The sequence below is a fragment of the Phocoena sinus genome, chromosome 6, assembly GCF_008692025.1.
Source record: "Phocoena sinus isolate mPhoSin1 chromosome 6, mPhoSin1.pri, whole genome shotgun sequence".
Classification (NCBI taxonomy): Eukaryota; Metazoa; Chordata; class Mammalia; order Artiodactyla; family Phocoenidae; genus Phocoena; species Phocoena sinus.
Window position 1 is genome coordinate 92,195,937 of NC_045768.1, and position 21,921 is coordinate 92,217,857.

The following is a 21,921-nucleotide window of genomic DNA, read 5'->3' on the forward strand; positions in this document are numbered from 1 at the left end:
TATCTGTTTGGCAGCTATGAGAAAACTGGGGAGAGCCTGATGATTCCATCTGACACAGGCAACAATGAGTTTGGACAATGTTTCCCATGTAATTTAACATACCAAGTGAACACAATTAGTTTAGGATCTCTGTTTGGAGGCTCCAGGGGCCCCATGAAGCATCCCAAAATTAACTGAAGTCAAAAGAATTTCAATTAGAATTTGATATTTGGGAAATCTGTCAAACATTTCCAGAACTTTTAAAACACCCAGTCAAATAGAATCATAGGCTGCTGTGATACAATTATTCCTTGAGCAAAGGTGGGGAAAAAAAAAGATCTCAAAAGTAAATACAGCTCACTTAAAGGCACAGAAACTCACACAATCTGTTATCTAAAGGAACATTCCCAGAAAACGTTGTTTTCTTATGAGAGAAAGAAACCAAATCCAGTCTTATATCAGCCTGCTCTTGATAAGATCCAGTTACCTAATTAAAGTTAATCCAACCTTAGAAAATCCTGACCACATACAAAATTCTTTTCTCAACGTTCTGTTTCTACAAATCTTCTGCAACTTTCTGTAGCCGTATTTTGTCCCTTCTTTTTTCCGTTCAGAAATAACCAACTGTAGGACAAAATCACATTTTTCCTTCTAACAAAATACATTTCCATTCCTCATACCTTCTTTTCTGAAAGCACACATCCTACTTTCCTTAAGCCACCATGAACTGTCTTTTACTTTAGCATTCCCTAATTGGAATATCGCATAACCTGTTGGGAAGATCCCATGGGAAGATCCCATGTATCTTCCCAAAGCACACTTTCTTTCCTTAATGTGATGCAAGATATGTGTCTATTAAATCTAAACATCCTTAGTTTCCCTCTCATAAGGAAACTTGTGAGTAGGTAAATTTAGGCCTGTTTAGCAAATATGGTTCCAATATTTCATCTTATTTGAAAGGGCCTGGATACTCGATGGATTCCTATCATTTAACTTAATTTAGTTTCAAGTTACCAAAATCTGGCGGGACTATTCTAAATGGACATTTTGAAAATATGATTTTTCCCATAGAGTTTACTAAAAAGCTCTTATCCACTTATATTTACTTAAAAGTTTAATCCTATCAGGTTATTTTCCTTGATAGTAGATTTTATCACAGAAACAATACGCACTTATTGACTTCCAGTAAGCGTAGGTACAATAGAAGTATTATACTTAATGTTGATAATACGCAGAGGTCTGTATTAATTAAACCCACAAGCTTAAGCTAGACAAGTTAATTTTTACAAAATCAGAGATCTCAGTTTTCCTGCTTGAATTTAAAAAGGGCTCTTTTTTTCCCTCAGTCTGGGGGACTACAGATGGATCAGGGAGTCGCTGAGAGTCCAGGCAGAATAGTTACATTGCAAAGGCAGAGGAGAGAGGTGCAAGCCCCTCTCTTCTTTTTTTGTTCTTTAAAATCCCACTAAGTAACCCAAGGCTGGAGTCGAGTCTCAGACAATGTGGGATGCGTTTGTATTTCAAGGCTTAAGTGCTCTACCATGCCCACAATGTTGGCAGAGACTTGTAGGAGCGGTTGTACAGACAAAACTCATAAAACAAAGATACCAATGACAAAAACTTAGACACAAACAAGAAGTTTTCAGGATAAAGGGGATGGGAGTGCAGGTATAAGGACCAAGGGAGAGGTAAATGGAGGAGGGACAGAAAAGACTGAAAAAGAGAAAGAGAGAGATTGCTGTTTCAACTTGCCCCCTGCAGTTGTCTCTTCAGGCACCAACCTGCAAGCTTTCAGAAGGGCCACTGAAGGAGGTTGCACCCTGTAAACTGCCCACCGGGTTGATCAAGCCTGGAAACCAGACAGTTGTATGTCATCTGTAGAAATCTAACCCACAGGTGGGACTGTCACCCATGCATACACTAGTTTACAGAAATCTGCTGTAGCACTGCAGCAAAGGGTCCCAGGTCCCAGCCTGTCTCAAAAGTGTGGGGAAAGATAAGAGACATACAGAAAACAAATAGCAAAGTGGCAAATGTAGTTCCAGCCATATCAATAATCACATTAAATGTGAACAGATGATACAAGTTAAAGACAAAGATTGATAGACCATATTTAAAAAGCATGGTCCTTATAAATGTAGTCTCTAAGAAATGGAGGAAAGAAAGGAAGGAAGCAAGGAAGGAAGGGAAGAAGGAAGGAAGGAAGGGAGGAAGGAAGGAAGGAAGGAAAACAAAGGAAGGAAGGAAGGGAAAAAGAACGAAGGTAGGAGAGAAGAAATTAAAGGCATCCAACTTTAAATGGTAGAATTAGAACTTTTATTGCAAAGGACATGACCCTATGTGTTGGAAAACCCCAATGAAATCACCAAAACAAAATAAAACAGACTAGAATGAATAAAGAAGTTTAGGAAGGTCAGAGGAAGCAACATTTCTTATATAAATAAATTGCATTTCTAGGTATAAAAATATGAAACGGAAATTAACAAAATTTCATTCACAGTAGCATGGAAAAGAATAAAATACTTAGAAATAAATTTAATAAAGTGGTGCAAGATCTGTCCACTGAAAACTGCACAGTATTGCTGAGAGAAATTAAAGATGTACATAAACAGAAAGAAGCTACAGACTTGGAGAAAGTCTTGCAAATCACATATCTGATAAAGAAGGAAATCTTGCCCTTTGCGACGACATGGGTGGACCTAGAGGGTATTTATTATATTCAGTGAAGTAAGTCAGACAAAGGCAAGTACTGTATGATTACACTTGTATGTGCAATCTAAAAAAGAAACAAATGGACAAACATAACAAAACAGAGACAGAGTTATAGATACAGAGAACAAACAGGTGCTTGCCAGAAGGGAGAGTGTTGGGGGGAAGAAAGCAATAGGTGAGGTAGATTAAGAGGTACAGAGTTTTAGCTGCAAGATAAATGAGTATGAAATGTACAGTGTGGGGAATATAGTCAATAATTATGTAATATCTTTGTATGGTGACATATCATAACTGTATTTATCATTTTGAAATATATAGAAGTAACCAATCACTATGTTATGTAACAGGAACTAACATAGCATTGTAGGTCAATTATATTTCAAATACAAACAAACAAATTCATGGGAAAAGAGATCAGATTTGTGGTTACCAGAGGCGGGAGATTGGGGGAGGGGGAATTGGTTAGCTGCAGTCAAAGGTACAAACTCCCAGTTATAAGATAAATAATTACTAGGGGTGTAATGGACAGCATGATAAATATAATTAACACTGCTGTATGTTATACATGACAGTCGATAGGGTAAAGCCCAAGAGTTCTCCTCAGAGGAAAACATTTTTTTCCTATTTCTTTAACTTTGTATCTCTGTGGGATGATGGATGTCCACTAAATTTATTCTGATGATCCTTTCATGATGCATGGAAGTCAAATCATTATGCTCTACACCTTAAGCTTAAAAAAATTTAAAACAAGAAAGAATGGACTTCAGTTAATACTAATGTCTCAATATTGACTCACTAATTGTGATAAATATGCCATAGTAATATAAGATCCTAACATTAGGGGAGAGTGGGTGAAGGGGATATTGGAACTCTGTACTGTCTTTGCAACTTTTTCATAAATCTAAACAAGTTTATTTAAATATAAAAAAATACATAAATTTTTAATAATGTAGAGAAAATCATTGAATTGTCCCTTGTATAATAATAAGTGAACTTCATGGTATATAAATTATATGTTAGTAGAGTTGTTTCAAAGGTTATTAAGAAGGTCAGGGTGGTATCAGGGCTGGGCTGCGGCGGGGTCAGGGCACAGTCAGGCAGGGCCAGGGTAGGGTCAGGCCGGAATCAGCAACCCTGGCAATGGGCACGGAGGCGTGGATCGCCCAAGGCCGAAGCCAGCCTGTGGCCCTTCTCTGGCTGCTGCTGCTGCCCATGGCCACCCTGGAGCTGTGAGGGTCCCCGGACATGGCCACAGCCACCCCCGGCTGGGCTCCAGGCGCGGGGGAAGTGCTGGAGAGCAGCGCTCCGGCTCCAGAAGCACAGCAGTTGACCCTGGGAGCCACGGGTGCATTGGGGCCTCTGTTGAAGGCTGAGACGGCCTAAACTGCAGGGTCTGAGGGGTCGGCTATGACCAGGTCCCGGGTGCCCTGAGTCACTGAATTTCATCTTTTCTCTGCCCTGGCCAACGGCCAAGCAGCCCAGAGACCCCCTCGACACGGGTGGGTCATCGACTCCCCACTGTGCGGCCTCTGGGTGGGAAGCGCCCCAGGACCTCTGTGGGACTGTGGAAGTGGGGACAGAGCAGGGTCTGACCCTGAGGCTGGGTGGCTGGGTGGAGGAAAGCACCAGGACTGATGAATGAGTGGCCCTGAGTCCAGGGCCGCGGGTCTCATTCTCCTCCGTGAGGCCCTGGCAGCGCAGGCCCTAGACCAAGATACCTACTCTCAGGGGGCCTGGGCACACCTCCTGCCCTCCGAGGTGTGAGTCCTAGAGCCAGGGCTATCTTCATTAGCCCACTCCCTCTTCTTTTAGAAATGTAGAATCCTGAGTCAGAGAGGGGGAATGACTTTGCCCAGCTCATACAGCACCACAGCCTTCTGCCTGCAAATCTCCCTCCCTAAGACACCAGGGTGACATGGAGGAGGCACAGGCCCTTAGAAGCCATGATCTTGAGCAAGTAATGTTCGCAACTTCTAAGACCTTTAGTTCTTTGATCTATAAGAGTAGGCACTGAGGTGTGCTAGTTGAGGGAAATAAGGTCTGTGACGTGCCCAGCCCTTGGCAGCCTCACTCGGGGATGTTCTTCTCCCTGGAGATGCTGCCGTGAGCTGCTGTGGCTACCTTTGGTCCCCCCTTCCCCATCCCACCAGACCTCTGGGTCCTCATCCCCACAGGGCTTGCTCTGTCCAATTCTCAGGGGCAGCCAGTGAAGGCAGAGTCCTGGTAGCACTGTCATTTTGGGTAAAAATGATTTATGTTAGTAAATCTTGACCATTGAAATTGAATATTTCATAGTGTATGATGAAATTCCACATACAAAGGTCACACATTTGTATATCAAAGTGAATGGGAAAAAGATCAGATACTGATAAAGAGGAAGTGGATGACATGGATGATGTGAAAAATTAGCTAAAATGTAGCACAGAAAAGAAATGTTCAGAAATTATGAATGAGAAGTTTATGGACCTAGAGTCTGCTGGTGGCTTGATTTTGGACTTTGCACCCTCCAGAAGTGTGAGAAATAAACGTCTGTTGTTTAAGCCACCCAGTCTGTGGTAGTTTGTTATAGTCCCTTGAGCTAAGACATATTTTGGTACCAAGAAGTAGCAAATACCTAAATATGTGGAAGTGGCCTTGGAATTGGAGAGTAGGTAAAGGCTGAAAGAGATTTGAAGTGCATGCTAAAAAAGAGCTGAGATCACCATAAAGGCCTTTCAGCCCTTACCTATTAAAAGTGATTCTGGCGATGGCTCAGAATGGCATAACGCAAAAAAAAAAAAAGAAGAAATCAGAACTTAGAGATTTGGAAACTTCTCAGCCTATCCATATTTGAAAGTGAGAAAGCTTGTTCTGAAGAAAACTCGAAGGGTGTAGCAGGTGTGCTATTAATTTAATTTGTCCTCTCAGCAGAGGCCAGGAATAGAGAAGGATTAAACCAGCAGGGACACTGCCAGTTTGAACTAAAGGGGACAGAGACAGCCAGGCAGAATGAGGGAAGGCTGTCAGAATTCTTGGATTCTACAGAATAGGAGACTAGAGCAATTCGGCTGTGAATGTGTACTCCTCATTTTTTTTTCTTTTTGGCGGTACGTGGGCCTCTCACTGTTGTGGCCTCTCCCGTTGCGGAGCACAGGCTCTGGACGCGCAGGCTCAGCGGCCATGGCTCACGGGCCCAGCCGCTCCGCGGCATGTGGGACCGTCCCGGACCAGGGCACGAACCCGTGTCCCCTGCATCGGCAGGCAGACTCTCACCCACTGTGCCACCAGGGAAGCCCTGTGTACTCCTCTTGAAGAAAAGGGAAGAAAGACCCCAAAGGTGATTCTGAGGTCATCGGGTCTGTCAATCCCACCACAGGCCCAGGGGGCCTCAGTTTCAAAGTGTGAGATTGTCACCCTCACAGAGAGTCATGGTGTAGGTGGAGGCCCTACAGAGAGCTTCAGTGTGGGTGGCACCCCACCAAGCTGAAGGAGTGGGGCTGCTCCACCGAGCTGTGGGGATGATGTTGCCACCCCAGTAGGCCTGGATGGCAAAGCCTCAAACCAAAGAGGATTATTCTCGTACCTTAAGATCTAATGGGATTGGCCTTGCTAGGCTTTGGACTTGCTTGGAAACTGTCATCATTTCCCTCTTTCCTATTTCTTCTTTTCGGAGTAGGGATGTCTATTATATGCCAGTCCCATCATCGTATTTGGAAACACTTAACTTGTTTAGGTCACAGATTTACAACTACAGAGAAATTTTGCCTCAGGATGAATACTACCTCCAGTCTCCCCCGTATGTGATTTCGATGGTGTTTAGATCAGACTTTGGACTTTAAATTTTACAGTTGGTGTTGGGATGAGTTAAGGCTTTTGAGGCTGTTGGGATAGAATGAATGTATTTTGCATACAATAAACACACAAATTTTGGGTACCAGGGGCAGAATGCTATGGACGTGTATCCCCCCTACCAATTCTTATGTTGAAGCCCTAACCTTCAAGGTATTTGGGGATAGGGCCTTTGGGAGGTAATTAGGTCATGGGAATGGAGCTTTCATAATGGGTTTAGTGCCCTTAGAAGAAAAGACACGAGAGATCCGTCTTTTTCTCTGCCATGTGAGGACACAGTAAGACAACCATCTGAAAAGTAGGAAGAGAGCTCTCACCAGGAACTGAATATGGCACCTTGATCTTGGCCTTTCAACCTTCAGGACTGTTAAGAAATTACCGTCTGTTTTTCAAGCCACCAGATCTATGGCATTTTGTTATAGCCGTCCAAGCTGATGAAGACATAGAGAATATATAAGATGGTCTAATATACATATATCCAGGGTTCTAGAAGTAGAGGCAGGAGAGAATGAGTAGAAGTAACATTTGAAAAAGATAATATTATGTTCTAGATGAGATGAAGAATGTGTTGTCACTTAATGAAGCAAAATAGATCACATGGAGGATAAATTTTTTTAACCTGAAACTAATCACACGTCAAGAAGCTGGAGAACACAAAAGACAAAAGACAATCTTAAAAAAAAACAATTAGCAAGGAAACTGATCACCCACCATGAAAGGGTGTACTGATGGCATAATTTGAAAAAACAGTAACAAAAGCCATATTCGATGGAATAAATATTCAAAGTTCTGAAAGGAAAAACTTTTCCACTGGAACTGATTACCCTGTCACATTATAATTTATAAAAGTTCACCAACAAGGGAACTGATAAATTATTTTTAATGTATGCATACAATGCAAAATTATAAATAATTAAAAAATTAAAGAACATCTAATATATCCATTTTTCTTAAAGTAAGAATGTTGAAATAAGAAGGCAAAGGCAATATGATTTACATGACACCATATATAACCCAAAATATTTTTATTATACATAATTGTGATTATGTACAGCTGTGCTAAAAACATAAACATTTTTATAAGATGGATATTTACCAAGTTCTTGGCGGTGACTCTCTTTCTCATTGTTGGTGAGAGTGTAAAATGGGACAACCCTTAGGGAAAACAATATGAGGTTTCCTCAAAAAATTAAAAATAGGGGCTTCTCTGGTGGTGCAGTGGTTGAGAATCTGCCTGCCAATGCAGGGGACACGGGTTCGAGTCATGGTCTGGGAAGATCCCACCCACATGCCGCGGAGCAACTAGGCGCGTGAGGCACAACTACTGAGCCTGCGCGCCTGTTAGCCTGTGCTGCGCAATGAGAGGCCGCGACAGTGAGAGGCCCACACACCGCGATGAAGAGAGTGGCCCCCGCTCGCCGCAACTAGAGAAAGCCCTCGCACAGAAACGAAGACCCAACACAGCCAAAAATAAATAAATAATAAATTTTTTAAAAATTAAAAATATAGCTACCATGTGATCCAGCAGTCCCACTTCTGGGTTTGTATGCAAAAGAATTCAAAGCAGGATCTCAAACAGCTATTTGCACACCCACATTCATCGTAACATTATCCAAAATACCCAAGATGTGAAGAAACCCAAATGTCCATCAACAGATGAACGGATAATGGGGTCTATAAATACAATGAAATATTTCCTTCCTTGAAATAAAAGGAAACCATGTCTCATGCTACAACATGGATAAACCTCTAAGACATTATGCTAAGTGAAATAAGCCACTCATAAAAGGACATGTCATAGCCACTCACATGAAGTATCTAGAGTAGTTAAAATCATAGAAACATATAAAGGTGATTGTCAAGATCTCAGGGAGGAGGAGGGAGAATTAGGGAGTCTCTGCTGTCCCAACCCCCGCCTGGGTCCTGGGGAAGGAATCAGAACTCAGAAGCAGTAGAAGAGGCTTTGGCCAGCAGGGAAGTGGGGTTGAGGCCCAGGGCGGGTTCACAAAGGATCAGAGCATGTGAGTGCGTTAGGAGGAAGGGGCTTCAGAGGTGGGCCAGCACTTGCCATGACGGGGGCTAAGCAGGATGCAAGCGGGGGCAGTTCGGGGAGACAGCAGGGGTCTGCGCCCTGGCCCTCATTGTTTGCTCGTCTCACCCTTATGAGCGGGTCATTTGCCCTGCTCTGATGATTCGAAGTCTCTGCCGGCACCCACAGGACGATGACTGAGGCCTCCACACTCCTCAGCATGGATCCCAGCTCCCACCCAGACCTGGGGCCACAGACACCTCTCCCCCAACCCTGCTGCCCCTGTGAGCAAGCTGTTCTTGTGAAACGCGGTCAGAGTTTGTTAGGAGGAACCGTTTTATATGGGAATACAAATCAGTGTTGATACCAATACACACACATGTCCAGCCGTGGGTGGAAAGGGAAGGGACAGTAGTTCTGGGGTGTCTTTGCACACCCATAGGCCCCTAAGGCCAGTCCCCACAGCCACAGCCAGATGGATCCTCCTCCCTCAGTTGAACGAGATGCTGCTGCACAGAAATCCCACAAATTCCACAAAGGGGCCCAACTGTCATTACCCTTATACACACCTTTCTCGGGTGCCCCATGAATTTCCCCACACCGATTCCCCTTGTTGCATCCTCATTGGGATTAAGAGGTAGCTGCCTCCACCACTCTCCACATTGCAATAATCCCAGTGGGAGTAGAGGATACTCCCGCTACGACGAGGCAGACAGTCCTGTCCCCATAGCCAAGACTTTTCCTCTCTGGTCACTCCACCCACACAGGAAACCCTGGATGAGCGGAGGGTCATCCGAGCGCCGTCGCCTGGCCACTTCAGGGAAGCAGAGAGAAGCTCCATAATGACAAGGGCTGTGTGCAGGCTCCATCCTAGAAACTGGTGAGTGTCCAGAGGGCTGAAAGGCACAAAAGCAGCTCTGCCTCCCCAGAAGGATCAGGGATGCAGAAGATGGTACAGAGGCCCCAGAAGGCCCCTAGCCAAGCAGGCTTTAGAGAAGGGGATGATGAGGGGGTCCCTGGGGAAAGTGAGAGCTGTGCGTTCCCAGGGCCAGCCTGAGGAGTCCTTGTCTATGTGGAGGAAAGGTTTGGCCACCTGTAGATCCAGAGCTCCTGTGACCTCCCTCATCCTTCCTTCCTCTCTGGATCGCTCTCTGTGGAGCAGCGCAACACGAACAAGATGACAGTGGCCTGAGAGCATTTCCCACCAAGACTATCTTTATTCACAATTGATATACATCACTCCAAAGGTCCTGCTCCCACCCAAACCTGGCCACACCCACCTCACCCACCTCCCTAACCCCCCACAATCCTGCTCCCCCTCCCCGCCCTGGTGGTCCTGCCCTCCCTCCCTTCTCCCGACATCATCCAGGGTCAGCACTGGGATGAGGAGGAGCCCCTAGGCTTCCCTGGGGGCCGAGCTGGGGCCTCACCCTAGAGGGCCGGCCCAGCTGTTCCCTACTGGCTGCAGTGCTTCTTCCACTTCCTTCTCCTCTCTGTGACACACAGGTCACACTTTCTTTTTCTTGCCTGTGAGGGGCGAGCCGGCCCCAGAGCCAAGCCTGGCCTCCAGGACACCCCGGGGCCAGCCCCGGGGATGGGCAGCTTCTCAGCAGCGGCTGAGCGTCCACACAGAGCCCGCTTCCTCGACTTGGGAGCGGCTGGTGGAGCTGGGCTGAGGCCTCTTCTCTGAGGGGAGGGGGCATGGGGAGCACTCCAGGCTCCCCAACCTCCAGGGGAGGCCAGGCCTGAGGCATGGGCAGGACTCTGGGACACCCAGCCAGGCAGCAGGCTCTGCAGAGAGCCGAAGAGGAAGGCCAGGCTGGGGAGCTCCTCGTCGTCGTCACTGGACCCGTCCCTGGGCCCTCGGGCCACCCGAACAGGAGAGGCCTCTCTGAGAACAGACGCATCCCTGGGTTCCCGTAGAGGGGCAGCGCGCCTTTGACTCTGGGGAGGGGAGGGCCGTCCGGCCCGGAATGGAGAGACCTCCTGACGTCCTCGAGAGGGAACAAAGACTTTGGGCCTGCACAGGCCAGTGTCTGTTTGGATGAGCCTATGAGGAGCCTCAGAATCAATCTCTGGTGGGCAGGCTTCATCACTGACCTCTAGATGGGGGTCTTGGTCATGCCTCTGGGCACCTTGGCCGGCGTCGGACTCAGAGGGACTTGAGCGCATTCCGGGTGCACTGTGACTCGGGGCTGCCCGCACACCCTCGTCCTCTTTCAAGGCCAGGGGTCATTTCTGCACCAGCTGGTAGGAGGGAGGAGGACAGTGTTGGCTCCACACACACGTGTGAGAGGAGGAGCCCTGGGCAGTGGGACAATGGCCCTTTGGGGAAGGAGGGGACGGGGGACCCGTGAACTCGAATCCAAATACAGTCACTGTGGCATTCCTGCCATCCTCCTGCACCTTCTTCCCAGCTTTGTGCCCTTCCCTCCTCTCCCGGCTCCCCATCCTCTCCTTCCTTTCACCCTGCACTGCACCCACCCCAAAACGGGCCCTTCCCCATGCCAGGCCTCCCAGGCAGGGGAGGGATGGACAGTGCCAGGTGGCCCTCCAGTTCTGGGGGCTTACCTCTCCCCTGTTCACTGGGGTCCCTCCGTGCCCTGGTCTTCCAGGGTGTCCCTTGTCTCCCGTGTTCTACTGGGGATCCATCCCTCCTCTGGCTCCCCTGGGTTCCCCTGTCCCCTGGATCACCTGGTGTCCCCCTCCGGTGGGGTCCCCTGGCTCCCTGAGTGTCCCTCTCCCTCCCCTGGCTCACTTCTTCCAGGGTGAGCCCTTCCTCCTGCTCCAGCTCCTCCACTAGGGCCAAGAGATCCAGCTGTGCATCTGGGGAAAGCAATTCTGCCAGGAATCGAGGGTGAATGACTGCCTCCACCTCGGACAGAAAGAAGAGGCTGTGAGCATCCTTGGCCAGGAGTGGCCTGTGAGACAAGAAGACCTGGAGGGAAAGTGAAAAGCAGAGACCCACCCCACTCTCCTCCACAAGGCGGGGATGCTCAGCACACACACACACACACACACACACACACACACACACACACGCACACACACACACGCACACACACACACACATGCACATACACACACAAAAGAGCACATATACAGAGGCACATACACAGACACACAAAGGCATACACACGGACAGACACAAACACGTACACACATACATCTGCGTAAACCTCCCCTAACACCAGGCTCAGGAACAAAGAGCTGAGCTTAAGTCCCTACGGCCTGAGCAGAACCCAGATCTTGGGTGCTGAGTGTTCCATGCCCTGGCATCTTGTAGACCCCAGGCTCCAGGCCTAGCCTACCTTGGTGACAAAGTCCTCCTGGGAACACAGCTTGTCAATGTAGCTCAAGAGGCCCGGGTCCGAGTAGGTGCCGTCCTCTTCCTGCTTCAGCTCATTTCTGTCTTCTCCACCTTCTGCATCTGACTCGCCTGTGGCTGAGTGGACGGGCCCCACCAGCGCATCCATGATGTCCATATACTCCCTCACAGCCTCGGGGGGAATCTCCTTGGGTGCCTTGGGCTCCGGGGGCTGCTGGGACCCGTGTGGCTTTGGGCGGGAGGGCTGGGCCCTGGGGCCGGACATCCTGGGAGCACAGGCTGAGACAGAGCAGGAGGAAGGGAAGGAAGGTGAGGGACTCCCGGTCCACCTCCTGACCACCGAGCACACGTTGGTGAGTGCATTGTTTGGGGAACATTGATGTGGGTGTGGGGGGGTCAGGACCACCTGAAGCCTCATGCACTGTTGGAGAGGGGAGGTAAGGGGGGCATCTAAGAGAGTCACAAGTAAGGAAGTGGGGAACCTCCAATTTTCTAGGGGTCTCGCCATCAAACCCACTTCCTAGGCAGACTTTGTGTGGGGTCCTTTGACAGGGAGGTGTGAGAGGAGTTGCAAAACTGACCAAGTCAATACCCCATAGTGACAAAGGGCAGCTGAGACCCCACGCCCCCACCCCCTGCCTCAGTAGCTGTTTTGGTTGAAAGACCAATGCCCGTGTCTTGAAGGAAAAGGATCCACGTGGGGTCAGTGGCCAACCCTAGGCCCCTGTTACCTGTGCCTTCAACTCCAGGGGGAACCTGGGTGCCTGGCTGAAGGCCCACTTTCGGGGCTGGGGGCCCCCGAGGATCCAGCTTCGGTGGGGCTGGAGGAGGCAGGTCCTGCGCACACTGCATCCACTGCCACTTCTGAATCTGCATCTCCTCCTCGGCCTCAAATTCCATGAACCTGGGGGGTGACGGAGGCACAGGCCACCCTGAGAAAAAGGCCTGGGTTCTGGAGCCCAACAAAGGCAGCCAAGAATGAGGGATTTGGAGAGGATGTGCCTTGGGGCTGTCAAGGCCCTGTGAGGTGCTGTCCACAGCAGAGAGCTGCTCCTGGAACTGATACAAGATCTGCGACCCTTCCTGCCTCACCAGCACTGGAGGCCATTCAACAGCATCGACCCAGGTCGCTGAATTGAACCAGGTCAACGGGACACGTGGCTGACCCAGGGGCCACCCTCCTCATGCCCCCCGTCCCCATCCAGAACCACATGAAGGGCTGACAGCCAGAGGCTGGAACAGGCATGTGTTCCCCACAGGGGTCCTTGACCGAATCCAGGACCCTGGGCTGGGACTGAGAGTCCTGGAACAGAGACCTGGAGACGGGGGGGCCCAGGAGAGGCTGGACGACGTGGGTGCTGAGCTTAGAGGAGAGGCCTTCCTTTCCTGAGAGGCGCTCATTTGTTTGCTTTTCTTTCTTAAACCAAGGGGATTACCATGGAGCAAACAACGGATGGGCCAGAGACCCTCGGGCTGACGACAGCTGGCTTCCCCAGCCTCTTCAGGGATGCCAGGGTACCCACTCAGGCCACTTTTCATGAGGAGAGGGGGTCCCAAAACTATGTCAGTGGCCGCCAGCCACCCACCACTAAGGAAGCAGCAGGCTGGCGGGTGGAGCTCTTTCCCCGGCTCAGCCCATATGGCCGGAGTTGGACCCCACCTGGACTCACAGCGTCACCCTGCCCCATCCTGAGACCTTCATGTCAAGGCAAGGGTAGGTCAAAATCAGGGGAGGGCAGAGCTCCTGGTGGAGGAAGGACAGAAGACCCAAACTGTCAAGGTGAGGGAGGGGTTTCTGGAGGACAGTAGGGTCTCTGGGCTGCGGGGCCCGTGTTCTGAGTGACAGCCCTTCTCCTTTGTCCTCTCTGATGAGCATCCCCATGGCCAGACACTGCCCTCACCCAGTCCCCTCACCCTCCACGCAGTCCCTGGGCCCAGGACGCTGACTCACTTTTCGGCTATCTTGTAGTAGATCATACGGTCAACGTTGCTTATGCGCTGCCATTCCTGCACGGCCCTGCACAGTCCCCACTCAAGCGTCATGGTGGGCTTCAGGCGGGCCACGGATCGAAGCACTGGGCTGTAAGACCTTGGCGTCAGTCTCCGTGCCCAGCCCAGCCCCCACCCTCCCGACCCCACCCGCCAATGTGGACCACAGGTCACTCAACACAGCATGACTGAGCAACAGGAGGGTGGGAGGCAGGTGTCTGGGAGGGCAAAGACAAGGCTTCCCGGCCACTGCTGTCACTGCCTCACACTCACTCGAGGATGACCATCCACTCCCAGGCTACAGCTGGGACACTGTGCCTTGGGGAGCTCTTTTCCTCTTCAAGGCTGCCTTTTTGTAAGAAAAATCACTATCATCAATGAGGCGTGGCATGTGCCAGGCCATCTGCTAACACTTCATAGATTAGCCCAAGGAGTCTTCTGCCCGGTCCTCTGAGTGAAGTGTGACTGTCCCGTTTTTACGAGGGACCGGAGGTTTAGGATGGAAATGCCTGCCAGGCTCACAGCTCTAGTGGGAGAGAGCCCACGCCCTTAGGAGAGCTCTACCGTCACCCTGTTCCTAGTGGAATTCTCCACAACAACGAAGTCAAGGCGTGCATTAAGCGCTCTCCTGGGCCCCGCGCTCCTCCCCCTCCTCCGAAGTGACCTCCCCCGGCCACGTACACTCAAGTCCTGTATGAAAGGAGACGGCACCACAGGAGACTGCGGCATCCACTCCTTGGCTCCTCACCTTACAGCATGACCCTCTCTGACTGCAAGTCTTCAGTCCATATTACCATGAGAATCATGGAAGAGCAAGTTGGCTAGACTCTCAGGGTGGTGGGGTCAGTTGAGATAAGGCACATTTCAGTCATGATGTCATGGACTGGCAGGCTCACCCATATGACCGACAATGTGCCTTCTCATAGCATGGACATCGCCCTCAGACCTTGCTTCCAGTATCCCTAGAAACCTAACCTGCGAGTGCATCCCCAGGTCCTCTTTATCTAAAAGCTCCGATAAGCTCACGACCCCCTGAGCGTTCACTCACATGAGAAAGCAGGAAAGAGCTTCTGCATCAGGACTCTGGGGAAGGTGTCTCCGCGCCAGTGGCTTGAGGCACTGCCAACGTCGGAAGTTACTGTACACGCTCTGGGGGTTAGAGCAGTCACCCTGTGAGGCGTAGGGCTGGTTTGTGGCCAGGCTGCCCTCCCTGGAAGTGCCATGTGGCCAAGGCCCAGAGTTCACTGGGCGAATGATAGGGGCCAGCTGGGCAGTTGGTGGTGGAGCTTGAGGAGGAAAGCCTGGGGTCCAGCCTCCCTTGCCAGCCTGAGTAACTCCAACAGCTGGAGCAGTCACAATGGTCTCCATCACAGGGGTTGCTAAGAATACGGGTGCAGGACATGCAGCACTCCCGCTGAGGGCCCCTGGAGTGCTCCAGGTGAGGGGGCCCTGAGTAACGATAAAGGTCTGAGTCTGGGGGGCCTCCACTGGACTCCCTTGTGACCTGACTTGGACAGTGAGGTTGCAAGCCCCAGGGGCACCGGGTCCACGGCCACCATTAGCCACCAAAGGTGTCGTGGGGAATCAATCTGTCATCCTTGCTGCCATCCTTTCTCCATAGCCAGGGCAATTCCTCTTGATCTACCTCCAATGACCCCTCCTCCCCAGCGCAGTCTCAGGTTTCTTCAGGCTCCCCAGTCTCCCCAGATGAAATGTGCTTGTGTTCAGTGCTCTCTTCTCCCTCTACTTCAGTCCAGCTATGTGCCCACAGTGAAGTGTCACGTTTGAACCCGAAGGATGTGAGAGATGGCAGGGTCTCTGAGAACACACCCTAGCCTATAGGCTTACCTCCTTCTGAAGCCATCCTGCAGGCTTGGGCACGGGCTACTGCTGTCTGGTAGCCTCGATGAGAAAAGTCAAGACCAGGACCCAGAGAGTGACCTGCTTCAGCAGTTGCTCAGGATCCAAGTAAAGGAGGGACAAGTTTGAATCTAAATAGTAGAATGTGGGCTGAAACATTCTGCAGTGGGGGAGGGGCAGAGGGCACGTGGGTCTTGGTGGGGTGGGGTGGGGGGACATTTCACTAGGGCTCTGGCAGGTAGGCAAGAACCAGAAGTTCCTTCCACCTCACACGGTGGCAACACAATTGGCGTGTGCCTCTTTAGGCAGTTTATAAACTGTTTTTTTGATTCATGGCACTGAGGTTGGACATGACGGTCCCTTCCTTTCACGTCTTTATCCATCAACCTAGTTTTGTGTCCCTCAACACACTCTGCTTCCTACCTGGCTCTTGACTTACTTCAACAGAGACTAGACTTTCTGAACAAAATACCCAAGTGTTAGTCTGATAAACACTTGGGTATTTATGGCCACATGGAACTGAGTATTTGAAATTAGGATTGTCTCAGCAGATGCAGTGTCTTTGACTGCTGTATGTACATCACTCCTAAGGAAGTGGTCCTTGTGCTCCAACCAACATCCAGCAGGACCAGCCTTACTAATGATCCTTTGTGTTGGAAAGCCCCCGTCCATCAAAAAACTGTCATGCAACCCCCATGTCCAAGAACAGAATTCACTAAATGTCTTTCTCATAGTATTCCATCGTTGTTAAAGATTTAGGTTTTTACCTTTTAAATGATCTTAGTATAATATTTTAAGCGAGTAACACCTTCTCATGGTTCAAAATTAAGTTGTGCAAAATGGAATATGCAGTGGCGAGTCCTCCTCCCACCTCTTTCCCCTGTCAACCCAATCCTCTTTCCCGGAGGAAACCAGTGTTATCTGTTTCATTAAAATCTTTCCAGAGATATGCCATGCAACCAAAAATGAAGGCAATCTATTTTCATTTTTAAAAATGCCTTCATTGTTTTTTCTAGTTGAAAATTCATAGATGTTCCAATATATCTGAGGATATTTCCAATGATTGTCTTTGTACGGGTATCATGGCTCCTCTGTTTCTGCACTAGATTCCTAGAACAAGAATTTCTACAGTCCCTTAAATTTCAAAGTACCTGAAAGAATAGGGTGGCTCGATCTAGCAAAGAAAAATAACAAATGCCTAACTGAATTTGGTTTTTGAACTTCACATAGACAATGAATTTGTTTTTAGTATAACTGTGTCCCATGAAATATTTTGGACATACTTTTACTGCAAATTCTTTTCCTGTTTATCTGAAATTTACACTGAACTTGAAATCTGTATTTTATCTGGCAACACTACCAAAAAAGTATAACATACCAAGCTATTATTAATTACTCATCCTTATGAGAAAGAGAACTTGGAGTAAAGAGACTCAAGTGTGCATCCTGGCTGCAACACAAAACACAATTGTAAACATACACAAAATCTGCAGGCTCTTCAGATGAAATGGATTTGGAAGAGCCATCATATAGCATTGAACATCTTGGCTTAGTAGGGGTAAGGACAGAAGTAAGGAAGAAGAAGGCGGAGAATCTTCTCTTTCCTTATGTTAAAGGGACTAAACATCCTAGAGTCCTGGTTTTTCTAGGTGTTAAAAATCCACTACCCATGAAATGGATGTGCACCTTGAGACAATGCCAAGAGTTCATCTACCAATTTCCAATCCCCATTCATACAAACCCACTTCCAACTAAATCCTAGCCTGCAAGCCCTGCTTACAAGTTTGTTAATTTCCTGTCTGCATTACATACCCTTGCTCTTTAGAATCTAGGCCTCATTATTGCATATGGTCCCATCTGCATGGGAATCATGGTAGCATTCCTTTTAAAAAACTTGTTTGATTATTTTTTTCATATTGAGAATCCATGTCAGTCAGTTTACCACTATCAAAATGGTATGAAAGAGTATTTGTGTTTTGTGTTGTGAGAAGAGAGGACTGTTAGGAAACTTGTCAAGGGCGACGAAGGGTGAAAACCTCAGAGGATTGCAACCCAATCTCTTGGGAGACGAGATTCACTGACTGCTGTAGCAGCAGTAGAACTCCTACTGATTGTGGGGTGTTGGAGAGGGAAACAGAGGTTTAGAAGGACTGTTCCACAGTGTGAAAAAGATTCCTGTTGGTGCTTAAGAAGTTCCTTGCCCCTTGTCAGGAGAAATTGACTCAGAAGAAGATGAGAAGATAAGGCGAGAATATTTCAAGCAACATCGTGGTGAACTTTATATCTAAAGAAACTCCTGTTGGGGACTGAACAAAATAATAAACAATTTGGGAATATCACTCAGTACTGGAGCTTTTATAATGAAGGAAAACTTAAATGATTTTCAACCAATAACTTCATACTAGAGGGATGGTGAGGCAAAATATTGTACCCAGGCACTCGAGAAAGGCAGGCTTCCTTGTTGCTTCCTCCCCTTGTTCAGTCATTGAACCAATTATTTACAAGATTCTCACTCATAATTCTGATACAGTATTTGAAGGAGTATTCTCAAGGCCACTGATACAAAAATTGCACTGTGCAAAAATTAGCCAGTTCCAATTCTGCAATCACTTTTGTAATACTTCAAAATCCTACACCCCAGAGACAGAGATAATCAAATTAGCCCAAATGTAATTTGGGAAGACCAGTCACAGAAGGGAGTATCTAAAAGTCCTTTGGATCATGATCTCTGACTATTCCTGCACAGAGGTTGGGGGCAGGCATTGACTACTGAGAAAAAACATCTCTGGACATGCATCACAAGCCTCAGAAGACAGTTCATTTCCACTCAATCACGAAACATTAAAGAAATGAAGAGATACCATGTTTGTGTCTTTTCAAGTCTGTGCACTTGGAGGTGCATAGTGCTATTAGGTGTGAGGGGTCTTCAGAGGCATCCTGTTGAGTGAGAAATGCTCTAATCTTGAAATTGACTGGAGAGAGGATCTGATGATTGAAGTTTCTTTGGGAAGTATTAAAAAATCAGGTCAGTAAGTTGATCCTGCTACTATTTTTGTTGTTGTTGTTGTTTTTATTGCCAACTGAAATTCTGTAAGCTATTACAAAAAAGGAGGGAGGGAAAGTAAAATTGTTCCCATATTACCTGCTGTGTTGAAATTGGCCCAGATTGTCAACTCTTTCTCAAAGTTATTAAAAAAAAGACAAAACCGTACAAAGGAAACACCTGTGAATCAACATTTATTGGAAAACCTCCATGTATTTAATACACTAAGAAAAAAAATTCTATTAGGGTAAATGCGTTTGGAAAAAACTCTAGGAACGGAGCCAGGAGACAGTATCTTAAGAGTGTTTCCCAGGTCTGAAATTCTTTCCTAGAATTGTTCTTTAATGGAAACTTCAGGCTTGCTAGGAAAAAGGACCTACTGTTTTTTGAAAGGCATAAACAAGAACCAAGGAACTGCTGTCCAAAGGGCATAAAAGCACTTGCCCCAACTTGCTACTGTGCTTAGAGTGGAGCTCTCCAGAACTCTTTGTATCTAAGTGCATGGGTTTCACGTGTGCAATATAAAAATCACGAGTGCCCATCTCACAAGAGATGGTTTTAAGAAGAGACCGTCACGAAGATTCCCGGCGAGGAAAGTCGCCTGAGAAGTTCCGCAGCGTGCCTGACCCTTCACTTCTCTCCTCTCCTGCAGAACTTCTGGAACAGATGCCCGCGCGCTCCGCGCCTGCACGCCTGCGCACGCCCACTGGGGCGGGGCTCTCGGGCACGCGGACCGCCGTCCTCCAACGGCTCCCGGCATCTGTTGGGGCAGTTTGCTCCGGAAGACAGGAGCGCATGCGCGAGCGCGGAGGGCGGGGCCCCAACCGCCATCGTGGGGGGGGCGGGGTCTTTCATGGCGGCCTCTAGAGTCAATTATAGGAATCCTGAGGTAAGGGGTACGGGGACTTTTCACCCCTCAGGTGTCACCGCTATGTGCTGTTGTTCACCCTGTGGGTTATTTGTGCCCTTGTCCGTGTAAGGAGACTCCCCTCACGCCCCCATAGAGCTCGATTCCCTTGAGGTGTTAACCCCAGGGTTACTGGCACCACTGGGGAGCCGGCTGCATGAAGGGTTCAGTGGCTGCGGGGCCTACAGTGCGGGGTAAATAGTGTGTGCGAGCTATTAAACAGGTGCAGTTCTAGTCTGCGCGTTCTGAAGAGTACAAAAGCTAGAGGGAAGTTCTTGCGAGTTGAAAACCCTCATCTGTTTCCAAAGGTGTAGCTCAGGTCACTGGAATATGAGTGAAGATCTAGCGAACATCCTCATAGCTTTACTAGTAACTTTTTTTTTTCGGTATGCGGGCCTCTCACTGCTGTGGCCTCTCCCGTTGCGGAGCACAGGCTCTGGACAAGCAGGCTCAGCGGCCATGGCTCACAGGCCTAGCCGCTCCGCGGCATGTGGGATCTTCCCGGACCAGGGCACGAACCCGTGTCCCCTGCATCAGCAGGCGGACTCTCAACCACTGTGCCACCAGGGAAGCCCACTAGTAATTTTTTAACATAAAAATATCAATCAACACTTATGTTCAAACTGTACTCTTTTGTCAATTAGAGGAGTAAATTTGCTGAATCTAACAATAAGCATTTATTCGTAGTCTGATACTCTCAAATCATGACGGAATTGCAAGCATAGGTTGGCTGGTGATGCAAGAGTTCAGCAAAAATCAACGAAAGCATTAGGTAAGAATCAATTTGGTATATAGAATTTACAGTGAAGAGTAGTGTACATTTTATGTTATTTGTAAATTATGTGCACACATCTATTATATCATTAAAATTAATTATATGGTATATATCTCCACACTTCTCTAGGGAGTGCTGATTCAGGTTATTAAGGCTTTGCTTCATAACACACCACGGCAGGTGTGTATGGGGCTTAAGGTAGTTTATGTTTGTATTCTGGGGTCGTGAAAGTACTGTGTGGGTGTGTTTGTAGTGTGAATTATATATATGTGCGTTTGTGGCTTGTTGGAGTTCAGTGTCTGTATTTAAGGATATTAAGAAGTTACATCCTTGTTTTTGGCAGTTGGGGAGTGTGGGTGTTTATGTGTATCTGGAAGTGTCATGTTGTATATGTGTATTTGTAGATCTTCCAGGGATTGTAGGACCTCATGGGCAGTGGGTGGTTTTATGTATATCATTATTTGGGAGCCTATTGGGAATGTGTTTCCATGAATTCCTGGCGTGAGGTTTATTTGTGTATTTATGGAGTTGGTGAGAAGCTGAGTAGTGTATTTGTATTTGTGGGTTGGTGATGTCTGTGTGGATATTTGGGGTTAAGTGGAAGACATGAGTGTGTTGTTGTGAGAGTGGATGTATTTGAGTTTATGTAGAGGGTTTGAGTTGTAATTCAGATGTACTCTAGTTGTTCGGGTTATGTATTTGTAGTGTAAGACTTTGGGAATGTGCGTTTATGTGTGTGTTTTCTCCCAGCATGTTAGAAATGCGTGTCTGATGGTGGGTTTTGAAGGGTTAGCTGCATGTACATAGTGGAAAAGTTGGAAAAAGTACTTGTGTTTATTATTTTTGGTGTAGGGTCGTGTGTTTTGCTTATTTTTGAAACGTAGAGGGATCATTTGTATCTATTCAGGGCATGCTATATTATGTGCGTTTCTTTTGGTGGTTTTCAGGAATTTTGTGCTTTGGGGTGTGTGAGGGAAAGTGTATGACTGTTTTATGGGACTGGTGGTATAATGTATATGTGCATATGAATGTGTTGTGTGGTGTGGGGTTTATATGAATCTGTATTTTGGAAGTAGGTGGTGTTATTTCAGTGTGAGTATTTGGGAGTGTGGGATTATGTATATGCAGATAGTGTGAAGCCTCATGTCTATTTTTGCTTATAGGTTGGTATGTTTCCATATTTGTAGTATGCTGAGTAATTGGGGGTATATTTGGGGTTTGTGGTGAGAAACATGTATGTTGAGTTTGTGTGTGTATTCAAAGAGCGAGCAGATTAGATGAATATTTTCTAGAATATGTGTTTGCATTTTTCCTGGGGGTTATTTGTATCTGGAAGTAAGTATTTTTGTGTTGATATAGTAATGGAGTTATGTGTATACAGGAGAATGGGAGAATTTATTTGTACTGGAAGTGTATGATATGGTTCTAAGTAAGTATTTAGGGGTATGGAGGTTTAAGATGTGTAATTTGG

The 21,921-nt window shown here is 47.7% G+C and overlaps 1 pseudogene; it reads right to left on the reverse strand.

Moving 5' to 3' along the window:
• Positions 1-3,773: 3,773 nt before the first annotated feature.
• On the reverse strand, positions 3,774-15,449 carry LOC116755042 (annotated as a pseudogene).
• Positions 15,450-21,921: the final 6,472 nt, after the last annotated feature.